The sequence below is a fragment of the Triticum dicoccoides genome, chromosome 7B, assembly GCF_002162155.2.
Source record: "Triticum dicoccoides isolate Atlit2015 ecotype Zavitan chromosome 7B, WEW_v2.0, whole genome shotgun sequence".
Classification (NCBI taxonomy): Eukaryota; Viridiplantae; Streptophyta; class Magnoliopsida; order Poales; family Poaceae; genus Triticum; species Triticum dicoccoides.
This window is the reverse complement of record NC_041393.1, coordinates 337365357-337383676: the sequence shown is the minus strand read 5'-3', so window position 1 is coordinate 337383676 and position 18320 is coordinate 337365357. Positions and strand designations below refer to the sequence as shown.

Sequence of the window (18320 nt, the reverse complement as noted above, 5' to 3'; positions counted from 1 at the left end):
TGTTTATGTTTTCTTTTTCTTTTTCATTTGTGGGGCAGAAGCGGGAGTAGTTGAGACAAGAGAGGAGGTGATGATTGAAGTGAGCAGCAGGGGCAAACATGATGTGAAGAAGCCCACACTCAAGAGAGCTGCAAAATCACCAGAAAACATACCCAAGCTAAAGAGGATGAAGAAGGTCAAAGTTAATGCTTCCGACGATGCCATATACAAGCAGTACTGTTGCACAAATTACCACATAAAGGACCCTCCCGAAGGCGAGCCCTTGTAAGTGTGTTTTAGCACTTTTTCTGCTAAGAAATTGTTCGTTCCATCCATCTTGTTTGCCACTAAGCGAGCCACTATTTTTTTGCAACATGCAGACCTCCATTCATTAGGATAGGTGGGTTTGATGTTTCCTTCAAGCATTTCAGCAATGGGCTAAAAAGCGACCACATTTGAACAATGAGGTCATGTCGCTTTATGTTGAAAGCTTCAACATCAAGCACACATATAGCAAAAGCAAACCTAGGAAGTTTGCGTTCTCACCGCATACAGCCGTGAGTCAACTACCCATTTTTTATTTTTTCACAATAGAGTTTCTGCATGCAACATCCATTTTTTTCTAACCAAGACTTTGTTCTTGCATCAGTCTAAGCTTGCCATGGACCCAAGTTCATCTCAGACATGTTCTTCCAGCAAAGATCTTGAGAGGGCCTGTGAAAGAAACAACATGATGAAATCTAATCAAGTAAAAACTTTCGTTCTTGCATCAAAGCTATCCTGGCGCAACATGCTCTATTTTTCTGAAGTTAATTTTTGTTTCTTAACTTTGCAGCTGTTCTTCACCATTGTCAAGGACGGACATTGGGTAGTTGTGCTTGCAAACTTGACGCGCAAACAATTCAAGGTTTTTGACTCGAGGAGTGATGACCCTGATTATGTCAGCATCCTGAGCAGCTATGTCGCAATCTGGTATGGACGCTACACCTTTTTCCTTTCTCTTTTTTCATTTTTTCCCTATATAAAAATTGATGTTGAGGTACCAATCAAAGAAGATACAACTGTGTAATCCATCTTTTTGCAATATCAAATTTTGTAGATAGCCAACTTCAAGACTTTGGTCAGAGAACGAAACCCATGGAACCTTAACTTTGACAAGTTTGATTGTTCCAGCCCGAATGGGTACCCGCAGCAGTCAACAACGTATTGTTCTCTTTCCATTTTCCTTTTTTTCATATGTCCATCCACAACTTTCTATGTTTTGTCTTCCAGTGAGCAAATTTATATGTATTTGTGACTATATTTTCTATTTTTGGCAGGTTTGATTGTGGGTTCTTTGCTATTCTATACATGGAGAATCTAACTGACAGAGGGATGAGGCCATTCAGCACGATATGCCCATTTTGCTATGCAACACTACTAGCTAAATAACTTGTTGTTTTCAGAACACTAGTTTTCACTACAATAGAAGTAAACTTATTTCTCTACAACACCCTTTTTATTACTTCTAGTTCTCTAATCATGTTTTTTTGTATTTTTCTCCTAAATAACTTACAAAGCTCCCTTGTTGTATACCCAGGACATGAGGTCGTTGCTCAGATTCTGATCATTTGTCGCAGTGAAGCTTTTTAAGCACCCTCAAAACACACTCAACTCAGCCGAAGAGTTCCAAAAACTGTTGAGTAGCTCATAGAAGATGCCAATCGGAGCAAAGTCTTTCCTAGATATTTTTAGGCTATTTTTGTGGGCCCATGTATGCGCTACATCCTTTTGTGTAACTAGAAACAGCAAGTTGTTGTTAACCATCTACTTGTCTTTTGTGGAACCCAAGCTGGAGCATGTATCATGCTGGGGCATGTCCCTTTTTTCCTCTTTTTTCTTTTGAAAGTCTGGAGCATCATCCATGTTGTGGTGTCAATGTGAACTTGAGTGTTGTCAATGTGAACTAGAGACGGATGCAGAGATGGCAATGAAAATGACTAGGTTTTTTGCAGTTTGTTTTCTTTGCTTACTGGTCTACTGAAATAGTGAGTCATACCCATAACAACCCATGCCATGTGAATTTTACTGGTACATATCACTAAAAACAGTGACACTTACTGGTATATTTTTCTGTATGTGCTCTGGGAAAACTTGTTTGTAGCAAGGATACACACTAAAATCATCGTGTACCAGCATCCATGTACACAATAGCTTTTTGCAAGCAACGGAAACATGATGTCGCAACATGAAGCAAATAGTACATTCATGTATATGCAAATGGAGGACAAAATGTACAACATGAATCATGAAACAAAGCAGTACTGGAAATATGGCAAAGACCTCAAAACTACGGCAAAAAATGTGAGATCTCTTGTATGTCTCAAATCCAGGACACACATAACATATCTTGTAACAAAAATGTGAGCTATCTTGTATGTCTCAAATTGAAATGGAACCTGAATACATCATCAAGGTTGCAAAAAAGAGAATATTTGAATGTTTTTGCTCAAGCACATGAAGTGAGGCTAAAAAGAAAATGCAAAACATACTTCAACAGGACCAAGAACTTTCCCATGTTTTTCTCTCATTTTTTTCTTCCTAGAGGTTGACTTGCGTTGCTTGGTCATTTCTTGGATCATTTGTCATCATGGCTCTCCAGTATGCACAAGTTGGCATAGAATGCCCCACCTTGGAGCAGAATTCACATGTAGGTGGTGTTGTCGCCGCCTCTGTCGCAGCTTTTAGGGGTCCACACGTCTGCATGTTGTGACCTTCTTCTTTGCATAACTTGCAGGTTGTAGCGAATACTCCTTTTTTCAGACTTTGGCTTCACTGCTCCCATTGGCTTCTTCTCTTCTTGTTTTGACTTCTTCTACTTATCATCTCGCTTCTCCACCAGAGTCTTCTTCCTCTTCTCTCTTTCAGTTGGCTTACGTTTCTTAGGAACACGAGCTGGGTTTTGTAGCATCTCTATGCTTTGAGATTGTGGTAGGTCATCATTCAATGCTCCTATTGCAGCAGCAGGTTGTGTTGGGGGTTCACTATGCTGTGTTGCTTGTTGTTCTAGCAGTCCTCCTCTTTTCGTCGCTGCTATGGCGGGCTCGAGAACTTTTATTGCTTCATCTAATATCTTGTATGCATCATCATTGCAACATGCATCAGAGGCGATCCATGTCAACCTTCGGCACAAGGAGTTGTATTTGAGCGTGTTTATCGAGGGGTGCTCAAATTCCAGCAATCGCCCAGTTCTGGCCATGCTTGTTGTTGCTGCTTCAGACCACCTTTCCAAGAAGTATTGTTGTGGAATAACTTGCACATTGAGGTGCACCATCACCCTTATTATGTGGGCGCAAACCAGGCCATTCATCTCAAAGTAGTGGCAACTATATTGAAACACCCCTTCATCCATCATAACACACACAGAAAAGAGCTTTCGGTTCTCATATAAGCTTGATGTTAGATTGAACAGGAGGCCTCGCCCTTGGTACTCAGTGTCTTGGTTGATAATGTAGCCGGTAGACGTGGTCACTTGTTTCTGGAACTTGCCAAATGACGGTGTACAAAAGTATGGGTTCTTTCTGTACCCCTTACTTGTGCACGGCAGTCGTAGCCATGCCTGTGGTCGGGCCCGGCAGGACAACAGAAGACAGAACAAAAGACTTCCAAGACAACACTCAAGACAACGAACAAAGAGCAAAGGACATGCTGAACCTCCCCCGGCAGCGTCCTTGCTGGGGCGGCGTATGTAACCTCAGCAAGCTCCTTGCCGGGGCAACCTATACAACACCAGCAAGGCCATCACCATTGTGGCTGAGAGTTCTGGCACCATCGACAATGTTAAGGCCAAGATTTGGGAATGCATGTGTGGTAGCATGCAGATCTTCATGAAGATTGATGCCCTGCGGGTCCACGTGGGACCAGAAGACGAAGACCCCCGGCAAGACCCTTGCCGGGGACGACCGCGAGACCCCCGGCTCGTTAAGCCCGCGCTCGGAAAGGATTTGCCACCTCACCACCACTCCAGTGCGACAACCAGCTTGCCAACTAAGCAGGTGTCTGCGTGGCAGCATGCAGATATTCATGGAGGTTCTACCACCGCACTAACACAGCAGCTAGCTAGCTAGTGTGGCACTGCATGCCTCGTCAGCCTGGACGCATGTCAAGGCAAGGAAGAGCAGCGATGGACGGATGGTTTCTGTTGCCGTCCCCGATAAAGTAAGAGGGCACGTAGGCAGTGGATTAAATGTGTTTGTCCTACGGCGTCGAGCGATAAGCTCATGCACTGTAGCTCACTTTCCACCTCCTGTGTGCCACTGTGGCAACCCCTTTTACGTATAAAAGAAGGCCCAAGGCGTACTGAGAGAGGATTGGGACTTTTTGGACTGGGCATGCACCACAGCTAGTTCAAAAGCTCAAGAACACATATATACACACAAGCAGGACTAGGGTATTACGCATCCTTGCGGCCTGAACCTGGGCAAAAATCCCCTTGTGCTCACTGCTAGACCTGCTCTTCGTGCAGCTCCTCTCCCCATCGAACGTAGAAGGGATCGCCTCTAATCCCATAGGTGTTCGTTTTCCCCAACATCTTTGGCACGCCAGGTAGGGGGAGTTAGTTGTGAGAATCTGGTCTATTAGTTAGTGGAGCAGTTTCTTCATCGCCATGGCTCCGAAGAAGAAGACGATCGCAGCGGTCGGCTCGTCCAGAGCCGCTCCGCTCATGCCAGCACGGACAGGCGATGTGGCAGACGCCGGTGGCGGAGGAGATCAAGATCGTCCATGCCACCCAGATATGAGAAGCCAGGTGAGCGGTATCGTTTGCAGCCGCAACAACGATCCGTGCGGCAACAAAAAGCTAAGTCACGCTAAACCTTGAGTAATTCTCTTTTTGTAAGGTTATTTTCCTCGAATGGTGTCACGCCCAATATGCGACCCTATCCTAAAGGAACTCGAAGGTCCCACCAAGGATAGAAGCGCATATTGGAGACGCTTTTGCAAGGTGGATATCATTACATTGTACCATTACATAATAGTGGGGGATACATACAAGAGGCATACAATGCCACATGAATACAACAACATCATACATAAGAGAAACATCCAACTACGGATGAAACACAAACGGAACTCAAACAACATCCACCCTGCTAGCCCAGGCTGCCAACCTGGAACCTATCCCCTGATCAAAGAAGAAGCAGAAGAAGAACTCCAAAACAAGCAAACATTGCTCTCGCGTCATGATCATCGCATTATCTGCACCTGCAACTATTGTTGTAGTAATCAGTGAGCCACGAGGACTCAGCAATCCCATCACCATGGGTATCAAGACTAGCAAAGCTTAATAGGTATGGAATGGATAAGTGGTGAGGTTGCAGCAGCGACTAAGCATGATATGGTGGCTAACTTACGAATACAAGAATAAGATGAGAAGCTACGCAAACGGTCGCAAACTAGTAATAATCAAGAAGTGATCCTGAAACTACTTACGTCCGAACATAACCCAAACCGTGTTCACTTTCCGGACTTCGCCGAGAAGAGACCATCACGGCTACACACGCAGTAGATGCGTTTTAAATAAGTCAAGTGCCAAGTTCTCTACACCCGAATATTAACAAATTCCCATCTGCCACATAACTGTGGGCACGGCTCTCGAAAGTTTATACCCTGCAGGGGTGTCCCAACTTAGCCCATTATAAGCTCTCATGACCAATGAAGGATATTCCTTCTCCCGAGAAGATCTGATCAGACTCGGAATCCCGGTTACAAGATATTTCGACAATGGTAAAACAAGACTAGCAAGACCGCCCGAATGTGCCGACAAATCCCGATAGGAGCTGCACATATCTCGTTCTCAGGGCACAATGGATGAGACAAGCTACGAGTAAAACCAGCCCTCAAGTTTCCCCGAGGTGGCCCCGCAGGCTGCTCGGTTTGCACCAACACTTAGAGAAGCACTGGCCCGGGGGGGTTAAAATAAAGATGACCCTCCGGTTTATAACTCCCAGGGGAAAGTTAGTAGGTTGTTAGGCAAATGTAAAACCAAGGTTGGGCCTTGCTGGAGGAGTTTTATTCAAAGCGAACGGTCAAGGGGTTCCCATAAACCCAGACACGTAAGGAACACAAAATCAAGGAACATAACACTGGTATGACGGAAACTAAGGCGGCAAGAGTGGAACAAAACACCAGGCATAAGGCCGAGCCTTCCACCCTTTACCAAGTATATAGATGCATTAATTAAATAAGAGATATTGTGATATCCCAATATAATCCCGTTCCAACATGGAGCAATCTCCAACTTCACTTGCAACTAACAACGCTATAAGAGGGGCTGAGCAAAAGCGGTAACATAGCCAAACAATGGTTTGCTAGGAAGGGTGAAAAAGGTTAGAGGCTGACATGAAAATTTGGGAGGCTTGATAAACAAGTGATAGGTAGCGCAGCGTAGCGATAGAACGAAGCAACTAGCATAGCAATGATAGTAGTGAGATCCAGGGTAACGGTCATCTTGCCTGAAATCCCGCTAGGAAGAAGAACGAGTCCATGAAGAAGACGAACGGACAAAGACGAACCAAGCATAGTCGAACGAATCCTCACGATCGCAACAAAACAGGAACTATCGAGAAGAAGCACAACCGAAAAGAAGCAAACAACATGGTAAACACACAACACATAAACATGACATGATGCTCAACCTAGTATGATGCATGACAAAGGCTATATATGATGCTAATCATGGCAAGAGATGATGCATACAAGAACAACACATCAAAGCAAGTTTAAATGAGGTCGGAAACAACATATAACAAATCCGGTAAGTCCTCATATGCAAATTTCGAAATTGTTAAAGATCTGAACAAACATTAAGTTGAAGTTGTTAAACAGCAAGTTAAGATGCACCAAGATGATCTATGCGAAAATCTAGTCAAGTTACATATAAAGATCATTTAGTTCGGAGCTACGGCCTAGAAGATATGAGCAAAACAAGTCAAACATGGTATTGATGCAAAATACATTCAAACATCAAGCAAACACTCTCAAAACATGGATGCAGCATGATAATATGAAACTACATGCAAAATCAAGCAAGTTTCATATAGAGCATGCTCAAAACGGAGCAACGGTGCAACACATACACTCCAAACAAGATATAACAACAATCTGCCAAAAACATCAAGTAGGCACTTTCCAAACATCAAAACAACATACTACAGGAATCATGTGAGCACAAACTTGACATGTGCATCACGTACAGATAACATACTTCAAATATCATTAAGGTTCAGGTTCATAGGCATCAAGATTAAACCAATATGATCAATGCAAAATGCAACTTTATAACACAGGAGCATATACATGAGCAAAGTTAATATGATGGCATCTTGATAGCAAGGAAGAGACAAGCTACAACAAGTAAACATAGCAACCAAGGGCATGGCATCAAATTACACATAACCAAGAGAAAATAACATCATGGCATCATATACATATGGCTCATGGACTAGTAGGAACCAACAAGACAAGATTGGATGTTGAAACAGTTTCAGCAAGTGTAAAACAGCAACATTATGATAGCATGTTTGCAAGCATGGAACAGAGGCATATGAAGTCCCAACATTAACAACCATGGAATGTGAACATAGTACTCATATCATAATTGAAAACATGTAATTGGATCATCTCCATAAGTGGCATGTATCAACTAATATTAAGCTTACACCATGGCATCATGAAGTTAATAGAAATCTGGAACAGCATATAGGCATGTTCATGGCAATGAAAACATATGCTACAGGACATATATAGGGCATCAAAAGGCATGGCATGATAGAACATAACATAGACATCAAAACATGTTAACTAATAATCTCCAGATTATGCATGGATTAATTGGTAGCATCAAGCAAAGATAGAATCATGATATGACAGAAATAGACTTGACAGAAAGTTAACAGCAAGTAGCCCACTTCACAAGCTTGATGCACTCACTATAGGGCATATAAAAATATAAGGTGCATCCCTGTAAAGATGGCATGATTATTCTCCTAAAACATGTAGACATGATGCTCAAAAGAAAATCACACAAAAAGATATAAAAATGACAAATAGGCAAGTTATAATAGTTTTCAGTAGTTAACAGTACATTCACTTTTGCAACAGATATTAAAATACGTAGATGCACCCTAACATGAATTCAAAGCACACCAACATGTAGATCATGAAGGGCAGAACATTTTTATATCAAGATCATCATCATAGGATCAATAGAGACAAAGTTATGGCACTCACAAGATGCATACATGGTGTTAACAAGCAGATTCCAGCAGATTATATCATTTAGCAGTTTTGCAATGAAGATTAAGACATCAAGATGAATAGTAACATGAATACAAATGCATCCATCATGTAGAGCAATAAGAGGTGAACACCTTGACATATCATGCACGCAAAATGGAGCAGTATGCACAGAGATACACCATCATGAACATGCACACATGAAAACTATGGATCCAGACAGTGAAAATCACGGGGCAAAAAGGCCTTGGGCATCACCTCGCAGGCTTCGGCCCACGGAGCAGTGGAGGGGCCGGCTGGGCCTTGCAGGCATGGCCCACGAGGTCCACACGGGGGGGGCGATGCAGGGGATCGCTGGCATGGTCGTCATCCTCCTGCTCGAGGTCGACGGCAACGAGATTGGGAGCGGCGCCGCGACTCCGGTGAGCCGGCTACACGGCAGCGGACAGCGGGGCGCTCGGAGACCGGCGGATCTGAGTGCGGCCCCACCGAATTCCGGCGGAGGGTGGAGTAGGGAGGCAGGGGACGGCAACTCCGGTCAGCGGGTGACGAGGAGCAGAGCTCCGGCAGCGGGGTCGGCAACTCCGACGGCGCAGAGGAGCTCCAGGCGCGGCGGCACTTGCGGGCAGGAGGCACGCACGGCGGCGGAGCAGCGCACGGGAGGAGAGGTGGCGCGCGCGGGGCGATGGCGGTCGGGCGCGGCGAGGTACGGGTTCGCCGGCGGGAGTGGTGGCGGCGGAGTCAAGGCGCGGGGCATGCGGGAGGCGGCGGCAGCGATCCGGGCCCTGGCGGGCCCGCGATGGGCCTGCCGGGCCCGCCCGGTGGGAAGAACGGCGGGGCAACGTGGTGCGAGGCCACTGGCTGCGGGCGCGGCGCCGGGTGACGTGGCATTCTCTGATTGGTCCGGGCGACGTGGCTAGCGGCGGTGGACTCGTCCGGCGGCGGGCGGACATGTCCAGCGGCGTGAGGATGAAGATGGCTAGGGTTAGGGGTGGATTTGATCCGAAATTTTGGGGGGGTGTTTATATAGGTAGAGGGAGCTAGGAGAGTCCGAATGAGGTGCAGTTTTCGCCCACACGATCGTGATCCAACGATGGAGAGCATGGAGCGGGTTTAGATGGGCTAGAGGGTTGTTGTGAAGTGATGCTGGGCTGCAAAGAGAGAGGGATTTCGGTTAACTCGGTTAACCGTTGGGGCATCAAACGACCTCCAAATGGAACGAAATTTGACGGGCGGTCTACCGTTGATATACCAAGGCCACTCGGAAAATCTCGGCCCATTCTGAGAAATTTTTCTCCCACTCATGAAACAAGGTCTGAGAGGGGCGACGGGTGCGTGCGAGTGTGGTTGGGCTCAGAACGGACAACAGAGAGAACCGGGGGAACCCAAACGGATGCAAGTTTTGAAAAACATGTAGATGAAATGCAGATGATGACATGGCAAAATGCAACACGCAAGCAAATGACATGGCAATGACGACGCATAAATGGAAGACACCTAGCGCATCGGTCTCGGGGTGTTACAAATGGTCTCGGTCTTTGTATGGAAAACCTGCACACGAAGGAACCCTGCCACTATTGGCTGCACCCTTATTCTATTTCGAGTCCTCTTAACAGCTCAAGTGGTTGCGCCAAGAACGGCAAGGTGGCTTGCCCGGCAGCGACACCCCCAAGCAGGCTGCTAAGGATCCATCCTTCAAAGCGCCCACGACAAGGGTTAACGCGTCGGCAAGCCTATCCAACTAAGCGTAGGGTATAGTACATACAAAAAGAAATCAAATAGGGAAATATCATGCATTCAGTTCAAAGCATAGCAAAGTTATATTACATCAGTGATTGCCATGGTTCTAACTTAAGATAAAATTGTCTTGGGTGCGAACTCACAGCGGCAACAAGGAATGGAGTAGCTAATCCCGGCGCTGGCCCTCCAACCTCTTGACTCCACAACACAGCTGATGATGGGCTTGATACGCTCCTCGAGCGCCTTCAGGTCCGCATACTCCGGCAAGCTATCCAATGCTTTGGCAAAGTCGATGTTGGGGTTCCAGTGCGCCACCTTGGTGAGCACCTTGGTCAAGGCGCCCCGGCAAAGCTTCTGGGACTCCTCGATCAGATAAGTCACCCTGGTGGAGTGGAGCAGCTTCAGGGCATCGAAGACACCCTCAAAGAACAGGGTCAGCCTGGCGCTGTCGGTCACGTTCACCTCATGGGAGAACCTGACATTTGGCATGCCCATGGTGGACAGCTTTGCGGTGAGCCTCTCCGCAACATCCACGAGTTGGCTGGTCCAAAGTTTCGTGCTAGCCACGAGCTCGTTGTGAGAGGTGGCGGCGTCCTGCAGCAGCAGCTTCTCGTCCGCGAGATCCTTGATCAGGGTCTGCTCGCGGCCCTGGTCTCTGAAAGCATCTTCTCCTAGGTCTCCAGCTTTAGCTTCAGATCAGCAATGGAATCGTTGGCCTTTGAGAGCAGCTTGGTCTTGTTGGAGATGGCGACTTGCAGCTCCGCCAAGGTGTGGGAAGTCATGTCCCTGTCCTTCTTCAGCTTCGAGGTCTCCTTCCTCAGCTCCTCTAGCTCCAGCTCCAGCTTCTCCACCTTGCCGGCCAGCTCAACCTTGGCGGCCTCTGCGGCCTCAGCACCGTCGACGGCCTCCTTTAGCTTGTCGGCATGGTCCAGGGCCAGAGCATCGAGTGCTTCTTTATGCTCCTGCTTCAGCTCCTGGGTCCGCTGCACGACGAGCTTTTCAACCTCTTCTTCCTTGGCGCGAAGCGTGGCGGCGAGCGCCGCTTCGCGAGCAACCAAGTCCTCCTGGGCGTCGAGCAAGATGCGGCGCTGCGTCTGGTCAGACTCTACCTTGGCAGCCTTTGCTTTCGCCACCTCTTATGCCTTGTCGAAGTCGGCGTGCTTCAGAAGAAGCTCCTGTTGGCGCTCGTCCAGATGGATTTGGGTGGCCTTCAGATCTTCCCGGGCCTCGGTGAACCAAACTTTCATCTGAGCAACACGCTCCTGAAAGTCTGCCTCTGCCTTTCCACGGCAGCCATTCTGGAGTCCACCTTGTCCTGGCGGGCGCGGTAGAGCGCTTGGAGCTTCTGGAAGTTAGCGCTCATGGCCTGGAAGAGCTGATCTTCCTTAGTGTTGTTGCTGCTGGTGCTCGGTTCATCTACAACCTGGAGTGTGGCAGTGGCGAGAACCTCGTCATCAAACACCTCCCCTTCGGCTGGCGCTCCAGTGCTTGCCGTCCCTGGGAGGCTGATGAACAGATCACCGCCCACCTTCAAGTACTTGCTTGGGGCAGGGGCTGAGGAGGAAGAAGGCTGGTCATCGACCACCTCCTCCCCGGCAGGCTCCTTGGCGGCCTCCCAAGTTGCGGCCTTGCCGGCCTTCCCAGCAGGCCCCATGGCAGCCTCCTCGGCAGCAGCCTTGTCGGCCTCCCCGGCAGGCCCCTTGGAGGCCTCTTCAGCGGCGGCCTTGCCGGCCTCCTCGGCGGATCCCTTGGCGGCCTCCTCGGCAGCAATGTTGGCAGCCTCAGCCTCGGCGTCCTTGGCGGTTTCTTCAATCGCAGCATCGGCGTCCACCTGGTTTACTAGGGGAGGATTTGGAGACCGAAAAGGAGAGTGGGGCAGGGCCAAAACCAAAAAGTTAAAGACAAAGAAAAGAAAGAAAATCACGGTGACGATGGCAAGGAGCAGAGGCGAGTAGCTTACCTGTGACAAGTGGAGAGGACGCGTCTCCCTCCTCGGCAACATCCGTTGCGGGGACGGGGTCGCCAGCACATGTGCCCACCACCTCCTCCTCCATGCGCGTAGGCTCGTTGGTGGATGCCCTTGCCTGGGACACCCCTCTGCTTGGTGTGATCAAGGGGGGGCGTGTTGGGGTGGCCCTTAGTGGCTTCCCCTACTGCTACTCTCCTCCTACAAAGCCGGCAAGGTCAACAACAAGGGTAAGCACTCCCATGCCCACCAGCAAGAGATAAGTAAGAGACTTACGCTTGGGGTTGCGCTGGGACTGGTCTCCGGGCTGATGAAGATCATCCCCGACGCACGTGGAGTGCTTGCCAGGGGCTCATCACTCGTCGGGACCCTGGCTCTCTTCGCTACCCTCTGAGCCAGCGTCTCCGTGTCCCTGCGAGGATGAAATCAAATCAAGATGAAGCAATCCGTGTTGGGGAACGCGATAATTCCAAAAAACTCCTATGATCACGCAAGATCTATCTAGGTGAAGCATAGCAACGAGAGGGGAGAGTGTGTCCACGTACCCTCGTAGACCGAAAGCGGAAGCATTTAGTTAACGCGGTTGATGTAGTCGAACATCTTCGCGATCCAAAAGATCCAAGCACCGAACGTACGGCACCTCCACGTTCAGCTCGATGATGTCCCTCGTACTCTTGATCCAGTTGAGGCCGAGGGAGAGTTTCGTCAGCATGACGGCGTGGTGACGATGATGATGAAGTTACCGGCACAGGGCTTCGCCTAAGCACTACGACGATATGACCGAGATGTGTAACTATGGAGGGGGGCACCGCATACGGCTAAAACAATTGTCAACTTGTGTGTTCTAGGGTGGCCCCCTGCCCCCGTATATAAAGGGGCAAGGGGGAGGCCGGCCGGCCCTCTAGGGCGCACCAAGGGGGGAGGAATCCTCCTCCTAGTAGGAGTAGGACTCCCCCCTTTCCTAGTCCTACTAGGAGAAGAAGGAAGGAGGGGGAGGAGAAGGAAGGAGGGGGCGCCGCCCCTCCCCCTAGCCCAATTCAGACTAGGCCCATGAGGGGTGTGTGGCCAGCCCCTGGCTGCCCCTCTCTCTCTCCCTTAGGCCCAATAAGGCCCATTACTTCTCACGTGGTTCCGATAATCCTTTCGGCACTCCGGTTATATTCCAAACTTCTCCGGAACACTTCTAGTGTCCGAATATAGTCGTCCAATATATCAATCTTTATGTCTCAACCATTTCGAGACTCCTCGTTATGTCCGCGATCACATCCGGGACTCCAAACAATCTTCGGTACATCATATCACATAGACTCATAATATCAATCGTCATCGAACGTTAAGCGTGCGGACCCTGCGGGTTCGAGAACTATGTAGACATGACCGAGACACGTCTCCGGTCAATAACCAGTAACGGAACCTGGATGCTCATATTGGTTCCTACATATTCTAGGAAGATCATCGGTCAAACCACATAACAACATACGTTGTTCCCTTTGTCATCGGTATGTTACTTGCCCGAGATTCGATCGTCGGTATCTCAATACCTCGTTCAATCTCGTTGCCGGCAAGTCCCTTTACTCGTTCTGTAATACTTCATCCTGTAACTAACTCATTAGTCACAATGCTTGCAAGGCTTATAGTGATGAGTATTACCGAGAGGGCCCAGAGATACCTCTCCGAAACATGGAGTGACAAATCCTAATCTCTATCTATGCCAACCCAACAAACACCTTCAGAGACACCTGTAGAGCACCTTTATAATCACCCATTTACATTGTGACATTTGGTAGCACACAAAGTGTTCCTCCGGTATTCGGGAGTTGCATAATCTCATAGTCTGAGGAACTTGTATAAGTCATGAAGAAAGCAGTAGCAATGAAACTAACACGATCATAATGCTAAGCTAACGGATGGGTCATGTCCATCACATCATTCTCCTAATGATGTGATCCCGCTCATCAAATGACAACACATGTCTATGGTTAGGAAACATAACCATCTTTGATTAATGAGCTAGTCAAGTAGAGGCATACTAGGGACTATATGTTTTGTCTATGTATTCACACATGTACTAAGTTTCCGGTTAATAGAATTCTAGCATGAATAATAAATATTTATCATGAATTAAGGAAATAAATAATAGTTTTATTATTGCCTCTAGGGCATATTTCCTTTAGTGTCCCACTTGCACTAGAGTCAATAATCTAGATTACATAGTAATGATTCTAACACCCATGGAGCTTTGGTGCTGATCATGTTTTGCTCGTGGAAGAGGCTTAGCCAACGGGTCCGCAACATTCAGATCCGTGTGTATCTTGCAAATCACTATGCCCCCTTACGACACTTGATGATGGATGGAATTGAAGCGTCTATTGATGTGCTTGGTTCTCTTGTGAAATCTGGATTCCTTTGCCTAGGCAATTGCACCAGTATTGTCACAAAAGATTTTCACTGGACCGGATGCACTAGGTATGACACCTAGATCGGATATGAACTCCTTCATCCAAACTCCTTCATTTGCCGCTTCCGAAGCAGCAATGTACTTCGCTTCACACATAGATCCCGCCACGACGCTCTACTTGGAACTGCACCAACTGACAACTCCTCCATTCAATAAAAATATGTATCCGGTTTGTGACTTAGAGTCATCCGGATCAGTGTCAAAGATTGCATCGACGTAACCATTTACGACGAGCTCTTTTTCACCTCCATAAATGAGAAACATATCCTTAGTCCTTTTCAGGTATTTCAGGATGTTCTTGACCGCTGTCCAGTGCTCCACTCCGGGATTACTTTGGTACCTCCTTGATATGCTTATAGCAAGACATACATCAGGTCTGGTACACAGCATTGCATACATGATAGAACCTATGGCTGAAGCATAGGGAATGACTTCCATTTTATCTCTATGTTCTGCAGTGGTCGGGCACTGAGTCTGACTCAACTTCACACCTTGTAACACAGGCAAGAACCCTTTCTTTGACTGGTCCATTTTGAACTTCTTCAAAACTTTATCAAGGTATGCGCTTCGTGAAAGTCCAATTAAGCGTCTTGATATATCTCTATAGATCTTGATGCCCAATATGTAAGCAGCTTCTCTAAGGTCTTTCATAGAAAAACTCTTATTCAGGTATCCCTTTATGCTATCCAGAAATTCTATATCATTTCCAATCAACAATATGTCATCTACATATAAGATCGGAAATGCTACAGAGCTCCCACTCACTTTCTTGTAAATACAGGCTCACAAAAAGTTTGTATAAAACCATATGCTTTGATTACACTATCAAAACATTTATTCCAACTCCGAGAGGCTTGCACCAGTCCATAAATGGATTGCTGGAGCTTGCACACTTTGTTAGCACCTTTTAGATTGACAAAACCTTCCGGTTGCATCATATACAACTCTTATTCCAGAAATCCATCCAGGAATGCAGTTTTGACATCCATTTGCCAAATTTCATAATCATAAAATGTAGCAATTGCTAACATGATTCGGACAAACTTAAGCATCGCTATGGGTGAGAAAGTCTCATTGTAGTCAACTCCTTGAACTTGTCGAAAACCTTTTGCAACAAGTCGAGCTTTGTAAATAGTAACATTACCGTCTGCGTCGGTCTTCTTCTTAAAGATCCATTTATTTTCTATGGCTTGCCGATCATCAGGCAAGTCCACCAAAGTCCACACTTTGTTCTCATACATGGTTCCCATCTCAAATTTCATGGCCTCAAGCCATTTCGCAGAATCTAGGCTCATCATTGCTTCCTCATAGCTCGTAGGTTCATCATGGTCTAGTAACATGACTTCCAGAACAGGATTACCATACCACTCTAGTGCGGATCTTACTCTGGAAGACCTACGAGGTTCGGTAGTAACTTGATCTGAAGCTTCATGATCATCATCATTAGCTTCCTCACTAATTGGTGTAGGGATCACGGGAACTTATTTCTGTGATAAACTACATTCCAATAAGGGAGAAGGTACAACTACCTCATCAAGTTCTACTTTCCTCCCACTCACTTCTTTCGAGAGAAACTCCTTCTCTAGAAAGGATCCATTCTTAGCAACAAAGATTTGCCTTCGGATCTGTGATAGAAGGTGTACCCAACAGTTTCCTTTGGGTATCCTATGAAGACACACTTCTCTGATTTGGGTTCGAGCTTATCAGGTTGAAGCTTTTTTCACATAAGCATCGCAGCCCCAAACTTTAAGAAACGACAACTTTGGTTTCTTGCCAAACCAAAGTTCATAAGGCGTCGTCTCAACGGACTATTTAAAGTGAATGCAGCCGTCTCTAAAGCATAACCCCAAAACGATAGCGGTAAATCAGTAAGAGACATCATAGATCGCACTGTATCTAATAAAGTACGGTTATGACATTTGGACACACCATTTCGCTGTGGTGTTCCAGGTGGCGTTAATTGTGAAACTATCCCATGTTGTTTCAAATGAAGACCAAACTCGTAACTCAAATATTCTCCTCCACGATCAGATCGTAGAAACTTTATTTTCTTGTTATGATGATTTTCCACTTCACTCTGAAATTCTTTGAACTTTTCAAATGTTTCAGACTTATGCTTCATTAAGTAGATATAGCCATATCTGCTCAAATCATCTGTGAAGGTAAGAAAATAACGATACCCACCATGAGCATCAATACTCATTGGACCGCATACATCGGTATGTATTATTTCCAACAAGTCAGTAGCTCGTTCCATTGTTCCGGAGAACGGAGTTTTAGTCATCTTTCCCATGAGGCACGGTTCGCAAGCACCAAGTGATTCATAATCAAGTGATTCCAAAAGTCCATCAGCATGGAGCTTCTTCATGCGCACCCAAACGGCAGTGCCACAAGTAAGTTGCACTATCGTTATTAAACTTCAATCTTTTGGCTTCAACACTATGAATATGTGTATCACTATTATCAAGATTTAATAGGAATAGACCACTCAGCAGGGGTGCATGACCGTAAAAGATATTACTCATATAAATAGAACAACCATTATTCTATGATTTAAATGAATAACCGTCTCGCATCAAACAAGATCCAGATATAATGTTCATGCTCAACGTTGGCACCAAATAACAATTATTCAGGTCTAAAACTAATCCCGATGGTAGATGTAGAGGTAGTGTGCCGACTGCGATCACATCGACTTTGGAACCATTTCCCACGCGCATCATCACCTCGTCCTTAGCCAATTTTCGCTTAACCTGTAGCCCCTGTTTCGAGTTGCAAATATGAGCAACAGAACCAGTATCAAATACCCAGGCGCTACTGCGAGCATTAGTTAAGTACACATCAATAACATGTATATCAAATATACATTTCACTTTTTCCATCCTTCTTATCCGCCAAATACTTGGGGCAGTTCCGTTTCTAGTGACCAACCCCTTTACAGTAGAAGCACTCAGTTTCAGGCTTAGGTCCAGACTTAGGTTTTGTTCTCTTGAGCAGCAACCTTTTTGTCGTTCTTCTTGAAGTTCCCTTTCTTCCCTTTGCCTTTTTTTTCTTGAAACTAGTGGTCTTATTGACCATCAACACTTGATGCTCCTTTTTGATTTCTACCTCCGCAGCCTTTAGCATCGCAAAGAGCTCGGGAATAGTCTTGTTCATCCCTTGCATATTATAGTTCATCACGAAGCCTTTCTAGCTTGGTGGCAGTGATTGAAGAACTCTGTCAATGACACAGTCAACTGGAAGATCAACTCCCAGCTGAGTCAAGTGATTATGATACCCAGACATTTTGAGTATGTGTTCCCTGACAGAACTATTCTCCTCCATTTTGCAGCTGTAGAACTTGTTGGAGACTTCATATCTCTCAACTCGGGCATTTGCTTGAAATATTAACTTCAACTCTTGGAACATCTCATATGCACCATGACGTTCAAAACGACTTTGAAGTCTCGATTCTAAACCGTAAAGCATGGCACACTGAACTATCGAGTAGTCATCAGCTTTGCTCTGCCAGACGTTCTTAACGTCATCAGTAGCATCTGCAGTAGGCCTGGCACCCAACGGTGCTTCCAGGATGTAATTCTTCTATGCAACAATGAGGATAATCATCAAGTTACGGACCCAGTCTGTGTAGTTGGTGCCATCATCTTTCAACTTAGCTTTCTCTAGAAACGCATTAAAATTCAAAGGAACGATAGCACGGGCCATTGATCTACAACAACATAGACATGCAAAATACTATCAGGTACTAAGTTCATGATGAATTAAAGTTCAATTAATCATATTAATTAAGAACTCCCACTTAGATAGACATCCCTCTAATCATCTAAGTGATCACGTGATTCAAGTCAACTAAACCATGTCCGATCATCACGTGAGATGGAGTAGTTTTCAATGGTGAACATC

At 46.3% G+C, this 18320-nt stretch overlaps 1 pseudogene; it reads right to left on the bottom strand.

Moving 5' to 3' along the window:
- Positions 1–2833: 2833 nt before the first annotated feature.
- The window catches only part of LOC119338904, a 30485-nt pseudogene continuing 14998 nt past the window's right edge, over positions 2834–18320 (bottom strand).